General features: G+C 40.4%; 1 non-coding gene across 1 annotated transcript; it reads left to right on the top strand.

Annotated features, from left to right (window-relative positions):
* Positions 1–2,069: 2,069 nt before the first annotated feature.
* LOC142425150 (small nucleolar RNA SNORA73 family) lies at positions 2,070–2,275 on the top strand. The gene has a single exon (XR_012779515.1). It is a non-coding gene; the product is annotated as a small nucleolar RNA SNORA73 family (small nucleolar RNA).
* Positions 2,276–9,085: the final 6,810 nt, after the last annotated feature.

The raw sequence follows: 9,085 nt of genomic DNA, 5'->3' as shown, positions 1-9,085 counted from the left end.
GATAAATGTAGAATGCAGTACTTCTCCACAGGTGTTCTTAGCTGTAAACTTCATGGAAACAGATCACCTGTTCTTTCTTCTGTGGAGCGACTCGGTAGATCAAACCATCAAACGTTCATCTACCAGCAGACATACCCCGAGGATGCCTCTGGAACAGGTCATAGAATGAATGAAGGTGCCAACCTTTGTGGCCTCTTTTGCCAACCCCAAACTTGCAAGAATCCTTTTTGAGGTATTAGTCCTGGACACATAGCCCATCACTCTTCCAGGCTCCATACAAGTTCCAACATTCATCATGAGTTCCACCAAATGCCTGTCACTACAAGATGACGTTCATGGGCACAGAGGATGGTCAAGAAGAGCGGTAAGCAAGCTTTTGAGACAGAAGAACCAATCCTGTCCCTCACAACAATGGAAAAATTATTCAAAGTCCATAAATATATATTTACAAACAAATGAAATCATCACTAGCTGAATCATAGTTTATTTTCATTTCAATTTTACTTCAGAGGCACAGGTATGTAGCAAAAGAACCACTTATGGCTTGAAAGTCAGTTTGCCAACCTATGGTCTAGACCAGTAGTTCTCAACCTGTGGGTCGTGACCTCTTTGGGGGTCAAATGACCCTTTCATGGGGGTCACCCTATTCATAACTGTAGCAAAATGACAGTAGCAATAAAAATAATTTCATAGTTGGGGGTCACCACAACATGAGGAACTGTATTAAAGGGTCGTGGCATTAGGAAGGTTGAGAACCACTCTAAACTAAGAAATAAATCTTGTCAGGAATCTCTCTGCCACTCTGATTCCCATCATCCAATCCCCTTTCTAAACCTTTTTTAAAGTTTCTGCCTCACCAAATCTGCTGACATTTCTTTGCTTTCTTTTGTGTTTACATTTTGTCGAAAGTCAATGTTTCGCATTTTCCTTCAGAATTTCAGGTCTCTTGGTTCCTTTTAATCATTTCTTTGCTTTTAGTTTTTCTTTTCTTCTCCACGTGTAAGGCTGGTGAGGACAGGACTGGGCTCCATGAACACTTCCTGGATCTCCCATGATGAGGGGACTGTTTTCTATGTGGGCGTGGGTGTAGACATGGACAAAGAAAGATGCAGACATCGGTGCCATTTACTAGTCATGATACCTTGGGCATGTTTCTCAAATTCTTTGGAATGCAGATTCTAAGAAAAAAAATTAACAGTACCCAACAGGCGGTAAAAATAAATAGTAATATATATTACTATATATATATAATATATATAGTAATATATACATATATAAACAATATATATATTGTTTAGAAGAGTTCCTGACACATAGAATCTTTCAAAAAAACATAGTAGCAATGGTATTCATAGGATTAACAATGCTCTTTTTCATACCAATATACTGTATTCTTTTTACCTTGACTTTTTCCTCTTTATTTCAAACCATTTTATTGGGAACTAATTCAGACATCATACCATTCCATATTTCAATCACATCAAGCAACATTGTACAATTGCTACCAAAATCAGTTTCCAAACTTTTTCTTCACACAGGGAATCCAGTACAGATGACCCCTTCAGGACCAGTGGTGAGAGTGGCGATACCTGGAGGGTGGAGGGAAGGTGAGGGGGAAAGGGAAAACTGATTACAAGGATCTACATATAACCTCCTCCCTGGGGGATGGACAGCAGAGAAGTGGGTGAAGAGAGACATCAGACAGTGTAAAATATGACAAAATAATAATAATTTATAAGTTATCAAGGGTTCATGAGGGAGGGGGAAGAGTAGAGGGAGGGGGACAATGAGAAACTGATATTAAGGGCTCAAGTAGAAAGCAAATGTTTTGAGAATGATGATGGCAGCAAATGTACAAATGTGCTTGACACAATTGATGGATGTATGGATTGTGATAAGAATTGCACAAGCCCCAATAAAATTATTTAAAAAGAAAATCAAAAAACTTTTTCTTCCCTCATGAATTCCTTGATATCGATTTCCCTTTACCTGCCCCCTATCCCCCCATCCTCCATCCCCACAAAATGTCCCCTACAGTGACTTTTTTCTTATTAAAAGTTCTTGTTCCCCCAACGTGGATGCTCCTGGGAGGTCACTCTCCCCGGCTCTGTGCAGGTGGCATGGAGGAGCACAGGGCTCAGTGCCCGATGATGTACAGTCCTTTTCCACAACGTCGGAGATCAAGCCTGGCCTGGAGCCTGTGCCTGCATATTCCTACAGCTTCTCAGAGTCCTGTGGACAATGACTGAGGAGACAAACCATGCAGGAAACAGCCCTCAGACAAAAAATAAAAGTTCTTTTTCTTTAAAAAAAAATTATTTTATGTTCTTTAAAAAAAATAGTACAGTTCTCACAATCCATACGTACATACACTGTGTCAAGCATATATGTACATTTGTTGCCATCATCATTCTCAAAACATTTGCCTTTGACTTGAGCCCTTAATATCGGCTGCTCATTTTCCCCCTCCCTCCCCACTCCCCCCTACCTCATGAACCCTTCATAATTCATAAATTATTATTAGTTTGTCATACATTACACTATCTGACGTCTCCCCCTGTCCTCTTCTCTGCTGTCCATCCCCCAGGGAGGAGGCTATATGTAGATTCTTGTAATCAGTTCCCTTTTTCTATCCCACATTCCCTCCACCCTCCAGGCATCACCACTCTCACCACTGGTCCTGAAGGAGTCATCTGTCCTGGATTCCCTGTGTTTCCGTTGCTATCTGTACCGATGTACATCCTCTGATCTAGCCAGATTTGTAAGGTAGAATTGGGATCATGATAGTGGGGGGGAGGGGACGCACTTAAGAGCTAGAGGAAAGTTATATGTTTCATTGTTGCTACCCTGCACCCTGACTGGCTCATCTCCTCCCCACAACCCTTCAGTAAGGGGGTGTCTGGATGGACTTTGAGCCTCCACTCTGTACTCACCTATTACCGATGGGCTTTGAGTCTCCACTCTGCACTCATCCACATTTACAATGATATGATTTTTTGTTTCTTGATGCTTGATACCTGATCCCTTTGACAGCTCGTGGTCACACAGGCTGGTGTGTTTCTTCCATGTGGGCTTTGTTGCTTCTGAATTAGATGGCCACTTGTTTATCTTCAAGCCTTTAAGACCCCAGACACTATATCTTTTGATAGCTGGGCACCGTCAGCTTTCTTCACCACATTTGCTTATGCACACGTTTGTCTTCATTGGTCGTATCAGGAAGGTGGGCACCCACTGATATAATTTTTAGTTCTTGATGTCTGATAACTGGTCAACTGTACTTCCAAAACTGATCTGTTTGTTCTGTAGCAGCCCATTACACTTTCAACACTCTTTGCCAACCCCCAAATATATCAAATCTTCATCAGTCTTCCTATTCTCTGCCCAGCTTTCACATGCATATGAGGTGATTGAGCACACCATGGCTTGAGCTAGGGGCATCCAAGTCCTCAAACTGATATCCTTGTTCTTCAATTCTTTAAAGATCTTATGGGCAGCAGATTTGCTCAATAATTTTTTTAAATTTCTTGTTGGTGCTTCCATGGGCATTGATTGTGGCTTCAAATAAAATTACCTCCTTGGCAACAACCAATTCTTTCTCCAATTATCATGATGCTGTCTATTAGTTCATTTATGTGGCTTTCACTTACTTTACATTGAGTTCAATCTACACTGAAGGGTGCAGTTGTTGATCTTCATCAGCAAGTGCCTCTCGACAGCCTCAGTTCAACAAGCAAAGTTGTATCATCTGCATATCACAGGTGTTAATAGGCTTTCCTCCAATACTGAGGTCAAGTTATTTCAATAGTCCAGCTCCTCATATTACTTGCTCAGGACACAGATTATATAAGTATGATGAAAGGATGCACACCTTGCCCAATTGTAAATCATGTGGCTCACCCTTGTTCTGTTTGAACGACTGCCTCTTGGTCTACAGACAAGCACCACATGGGAACAATGTAATGTTCTGTAGCTATTCTTCAAAAATTCATCCATAATTTGTTATGATGCACACTATTGATGCCTTTGCATAGTCAATAAAACACAGATAATCTTTTCTTTGTATTCTCTGCTTTCAGCCAAAATCCATTTGACATTTGTAATACTATCCCTCATTCCACATCTTTTTCTGAATCTAGTTTGAATTTCTGGAAACTGCTTGTCTAGGCACTGCTGTACCATTTTAAAAAATTATTGTCAGCAAAATTTTACTTCTATGCCATAGTAATTATATTGTTTGATAATTTCCACATTCTACTTGGTTATGTTTTCTTTGGAATGGGCACAAAGAAGGGTATATTCCAGTTGAGGATCCAGGTAGCCGTCTGAAGTTTCTTGGCATGTACTGGTGAATACACCCAGGGATACTCCCTTTATTGAAACATTTTAGTTGGTATTTAATTAATTCTTTGAGCATCATTTTTTTGTTAATGCCTTTAGTGCAGCTTGAATTCCTTCCTTCAATACCATGGTTCTTGATCACCTGCTAACTCTTAAAGTGCCGAAAATCAACCAAAATCAAGCAAAATAACTCTGTGTACCCCCCCCCACCGCCTATTTATGTTTATAGCATCATTCAGTATTTCCCCCAAAGACCCCTTTAATATTGCAGTTGAAGACTTGGCCTTTTTTTCTTCTTTTCTAACAGCTTGAGAAATCCTAAGCATGTTCTTCCTTTTTGGCTTTCCAGCTAGAGACCTTTGTACATTTCGTTATAATACTCACTGTTGTCTTCTTGAGCTGCCCTTTTGACATTTTTTTGGTTCAGCTCTTTTAATTCATCATTTCTGCTAGCTGCTTTAGCTTCTCTACATTGAAGAGAAAATTTCAGTGTCTTCTGACAGTCACATTGATTTTTTCCTTTTTTCCCTGTCTTTGTAACGATCCTTTGTTTAGTTCATTATGATTTTTCTTGATGTCATCCCATAATTCATCTGAGAGTCCATAATTAGTGTTCCATGTCTCAAATCTGTTCTTGAGAGAATGTCTATATTCAGGTAAGATATACTCATGCTTCCATTTTGGCTCTTGTGGATTTTAAAAAATTTTCTCCAGCTTCAACCTGAACTTACAAATGAGCAATTGATGATCTGTTTCACAAGCAGTTCCTGGCCTTGTTTTGACTGATATTATTGAGCTTCTCCATCATCTCTTCCCACAGATATACTCAATTAGATTCCTATGCATTTCATTTGTGAAGTTCGTGTGTGAAGTTATTGTTTATGTTGGAAAAATTTGCAATGAAGAAGTCATTGCTCTTTCAGAATTCTATCATGTGCTGTCTGGAGTTGTTTCTACCACCAAAGTAATATTTTCCAACTCCTAATGCCTCCCTTTGCTTCCAGCTTTCACATTCCAATCATCGGTAATTACCAAGGCATCAATCAAAACAACTGAAGAAGTGGTAGAATTCTTCAATTTCTTCAGCATTGGCATTAATGATTGAATAACAGTTGTATTAACTGAACTTCATTTTCGGTAAATAGATAGACATTACCCTATCATGGCATTATACCTCCAGAAAGATCTTGAAATGTTGCTTTTCATGATGAATGTGCTGCCATTCCTCTTGAATTTGCTATTCCTACCCAAGTAAGCCGTATGTAAGTTGTTGGTACCTAGGAAGAGAGGAGAATAGCTTCTTGGGAGACACACTTCTTTTTTTTTTGGTACAAGTTTATTCAACACAAAACAATATACTCCAATTTTACTGAAGTGGCTGATCATAGCCACGACCAAATCAGTCTCTGCAATTCAGTCAGTTACTGACTCAGCCCCAGTCCTGCCTTTTTTTGTTGGCACCGGAGTCATCTGTATGTGTCTTGTTTGGTGTCCCCTTAAGTCAGCCTCACAGGTCCTTCTTCACCTGCCAGATCTTTGGGTCACTGCATGCCCAATCAGGATGTCTGTAGCCTGGGGGTACAATCAGAATCTCATGGTTGTAGGTTTAGCTAATCATGGAGGTACTAGACACCCTCATTACTAAGGTTTTAGTAGAAAGGTCTGTAGGCATGCTGTTCCACACATGTAGCCTCATGACGAGAAACTGCATGGACTTTAGGACTTGAAGGCTGGACACACTCTTGTTTGACAAGTCAGGGTGCTTTGACATATGGGCATAATTCTTGGGGACCATCACTCCCTCTTTAAAAAGGTGTTCATAGACGATAATTTTGTTTTACTAAGGAAACAACATATAGAATCAGGACATGGGAGGTTGACTTCTTGCTGTCCATGCAGAGCACAAGGACAACCAGAATGACTACTATGGTCTGTTTGAACATGAACTTCCCATCTGAGGTTACACAAGTCACCAAATTGGGTGAGTCTCATGATTGTGTTGTCTGTGCTGTTTTATCTGAACTCTGTACTTGTGGACTTAAGCCAACTCTGAGAAATTGTATTTCAATGTTTACTTCTTGGGGGAAAAGAGTTCCTGGTTTTTACTAAGCATTGTTAGCACACACGTATCCTATTATTGCAGTAAAATATTTAAAAATAATCTGACATGCTTATGCAAGTTTAAAATTTACATATTTTCACTTCTGATAATTCTTTTATTTTGATGTCACTCTTTCATAAAGTTCAATAACAACAAAATTATGTTCTAGTTTCCCTTTACCATGATAACACTGAACTCTATTGGGTGTGATTACTGAAAAACAATTATTCACAACACATTAATTTCTGCAATATACCTCAATTAATACTAAGGAACAAGCTCCAGAGGAGTCTCATCCCCTTTCTGCTGGAGCCTCCATACTCATTAAAGAGTGTATACATGAAAAAAATTGCTGCTGAAAATATACATAGCAGAAATACACCAATTAAAATTTTTCTAACTGCAGGATTAAGTGATGTTGGTTACATAATTCAGTCTGTGTAATCATTCTTACCCTGGAATGATTTCTCATAGATTCCCCCCAACACCACGCACCACTCCGACATATTGCTGGGCATGCAGCTGATGATAAATGATTAATGGGGAAAAAAGAAGGAAAATTTTGTCCCATGTTTAAAACGTTTGAAGCTTTCTAGATTAATTTTTAGCTTCAGTTACAATTAGAAAAGGAATTCAACCCCCAAATTATTAGAATGTGTTGAAGAATGTTGGAGCACGCTATTGAGCACTTGCTGTAATTCATTGAATCCTCACCACAGCCCCATACAGTAGATGCAGCGATTGTTCCTACTTTGTCAGTGAAGTCATTGAAGTTCAAAGAGGCATGCCATTGTCTCATCAGAGCTGATAACCCGGGACTCCCTTTGCTCTTTATGGAGTTGCCTAGTCAAGGTTTCCACCGACTCCTCCACATCCAATGGCTATTTCCGGGTGCAGCACAGTGGTTCTGTTGCTGCAAAGAGTAGTAATTACAACTTTTCTCTTAGTCTTGCGGTCAGCTGTAAGAAAGAATCATCACTTCCTTAGTACAGGTCTAGCCTCCGAGCCCCAAACCAAACCCGTTGCGATGGAAGCAATTCAGACTCCTCCTGTGCCTGCAGGACAGCCTGGAACTGCTCCAGAGGATTTCCAGGCCTGTTGTCTTCTTCTCATAGAGTGGCGGGACTTCCCCCACCAACCTCTCCATTAGCAGCTGGTTAGCAGTTGAGCACTTACTAGAAGCTCGCTTAAGAGTTAGACTTGAGAACAGCGCCAAAGGAATATGGCTTTTTAAATTGATCTTTTGGACAGAGTCCCTGAGCAGGGAAGATGGCTAATTGTCTCATAAGTTGGGGGTTCCCCATAGGTTGGTGGTTCCAGTCCACTCAGGTGCGCCTTGAAAGAGAGAGCTGGCGATCGACTTCAAAAACCCCTAAAAATCAGCCACTGGAAAACCTGCCACTTTCATGGAGCACAATCCTATTCTGACACACACACCCCTCCCTAGTCAGGATCAGCTGCTTTAATCTGTTGGATGCCCCTGTACAAAGCCTCTCCCCTTGGGCTTTCACAAGCTAGATGAGCGAATGAATTTGTGGAATTTTCAAGAGGGAGGGAGCAGTGATAGGCAGCGAGAATTTCTCCTGCTGTGAGTTGCTGCCAGTTTTGTGTTTCATAAACCTCCCTTCTCCATAGTTGGGAATCTTTTTAGCACACACCGCTGATCAACAGAGAGAGAATTGTGGTGGGGAGGACCGAGTCTGGGTCCAACAGGAGGTTGTGAGGCCAGAGTTATCGAGAAAAGGTGTTGGGTTTGCCAGGGACCTTAGGGAGCTGAGGTCGATTATGAATGTGGGCTTCATGGGTGCCCAGCTTGGCTCTACCACTCAGCTGGGCTCATATAGACTTTTAACTAATGAATGAAAGTCATACTTTCCTTATCAGTTGGGAGAAAGGTGTGGCTTCCTACTCCAGTCAAGTGTTACAGTCTCAGAAACCCACAGGAGTGGTTCTAATCTGTCTTATACAGTCGCTTTGGATCGGGATTGTTTTAATGAGGTGTGCGAATTTTTTGGTGTCTTTTCCCCTTAGCCATAAAATGCAGAAGAGCTTAGACCTTTTGAGTTGTGATTTTAAGTATATATGTATTTATATTTAACACCAGCCCTAGCAAGTGTTTAATACGTAGGAAATACTGTTACTAATTCTATTTTAAAAGCTTTTTGAAGAAGAGGGAAATGAACATCTCTATGGCATATACCAGCGCAGTGAATTTACATATATTTTAGAAAGTTTGCTAGACTTAACAAATGAGATTACAGAACTCCAAGTTAAATTAGAATTTCAGATAAGCCACAAATACATAATTATTTTTGTATAAATATGTTCCTTGCCACATTTGTCCTTATCTGTAGTACAAATTTAACTCCTGGTTTTATCTGGCAGGCTCAAGAAGAGCAGGAGGAGGAAAGGGAAATGTTATTTACATATAGAGAAAAAATGTTGATGCATGAACAGCACTCTCCCCTTCACGTCCCCTTCTGGTGTTATATTTCCAGCAGAGCAAAAGTCAGACTCAGAGCTGGACTTCCACAGACTCTACTTGCTTTCAATAGCTGAAACAAACAGCCATTTTGCTACATTAATCTGATTCTCCACACCACAAAACCAGAGACCAGGTTCTGCTGGTTATGAAGCGCTCTTGTT

Source organism: Tenrec ecaudatus, chromosome 13 (genome assembly GCF_050624435.1).
Source record: "Tenrec ecaudatus isolate mTenEca1 chromosome 13, mTenEca1.hap1, whole genome shotgun sequence".
NCBI lineage: Eukaryota > Metazoa > Chordata > Mammalia > Afrosoricida > Tenrecidae > Tenrec > Tenrec ecaudatus.
The sequence above is the reverse complement of the archived record's forward strand: the minus strand, read 5'-3'. Positions and strand labels throughout refer to the sequence as shown.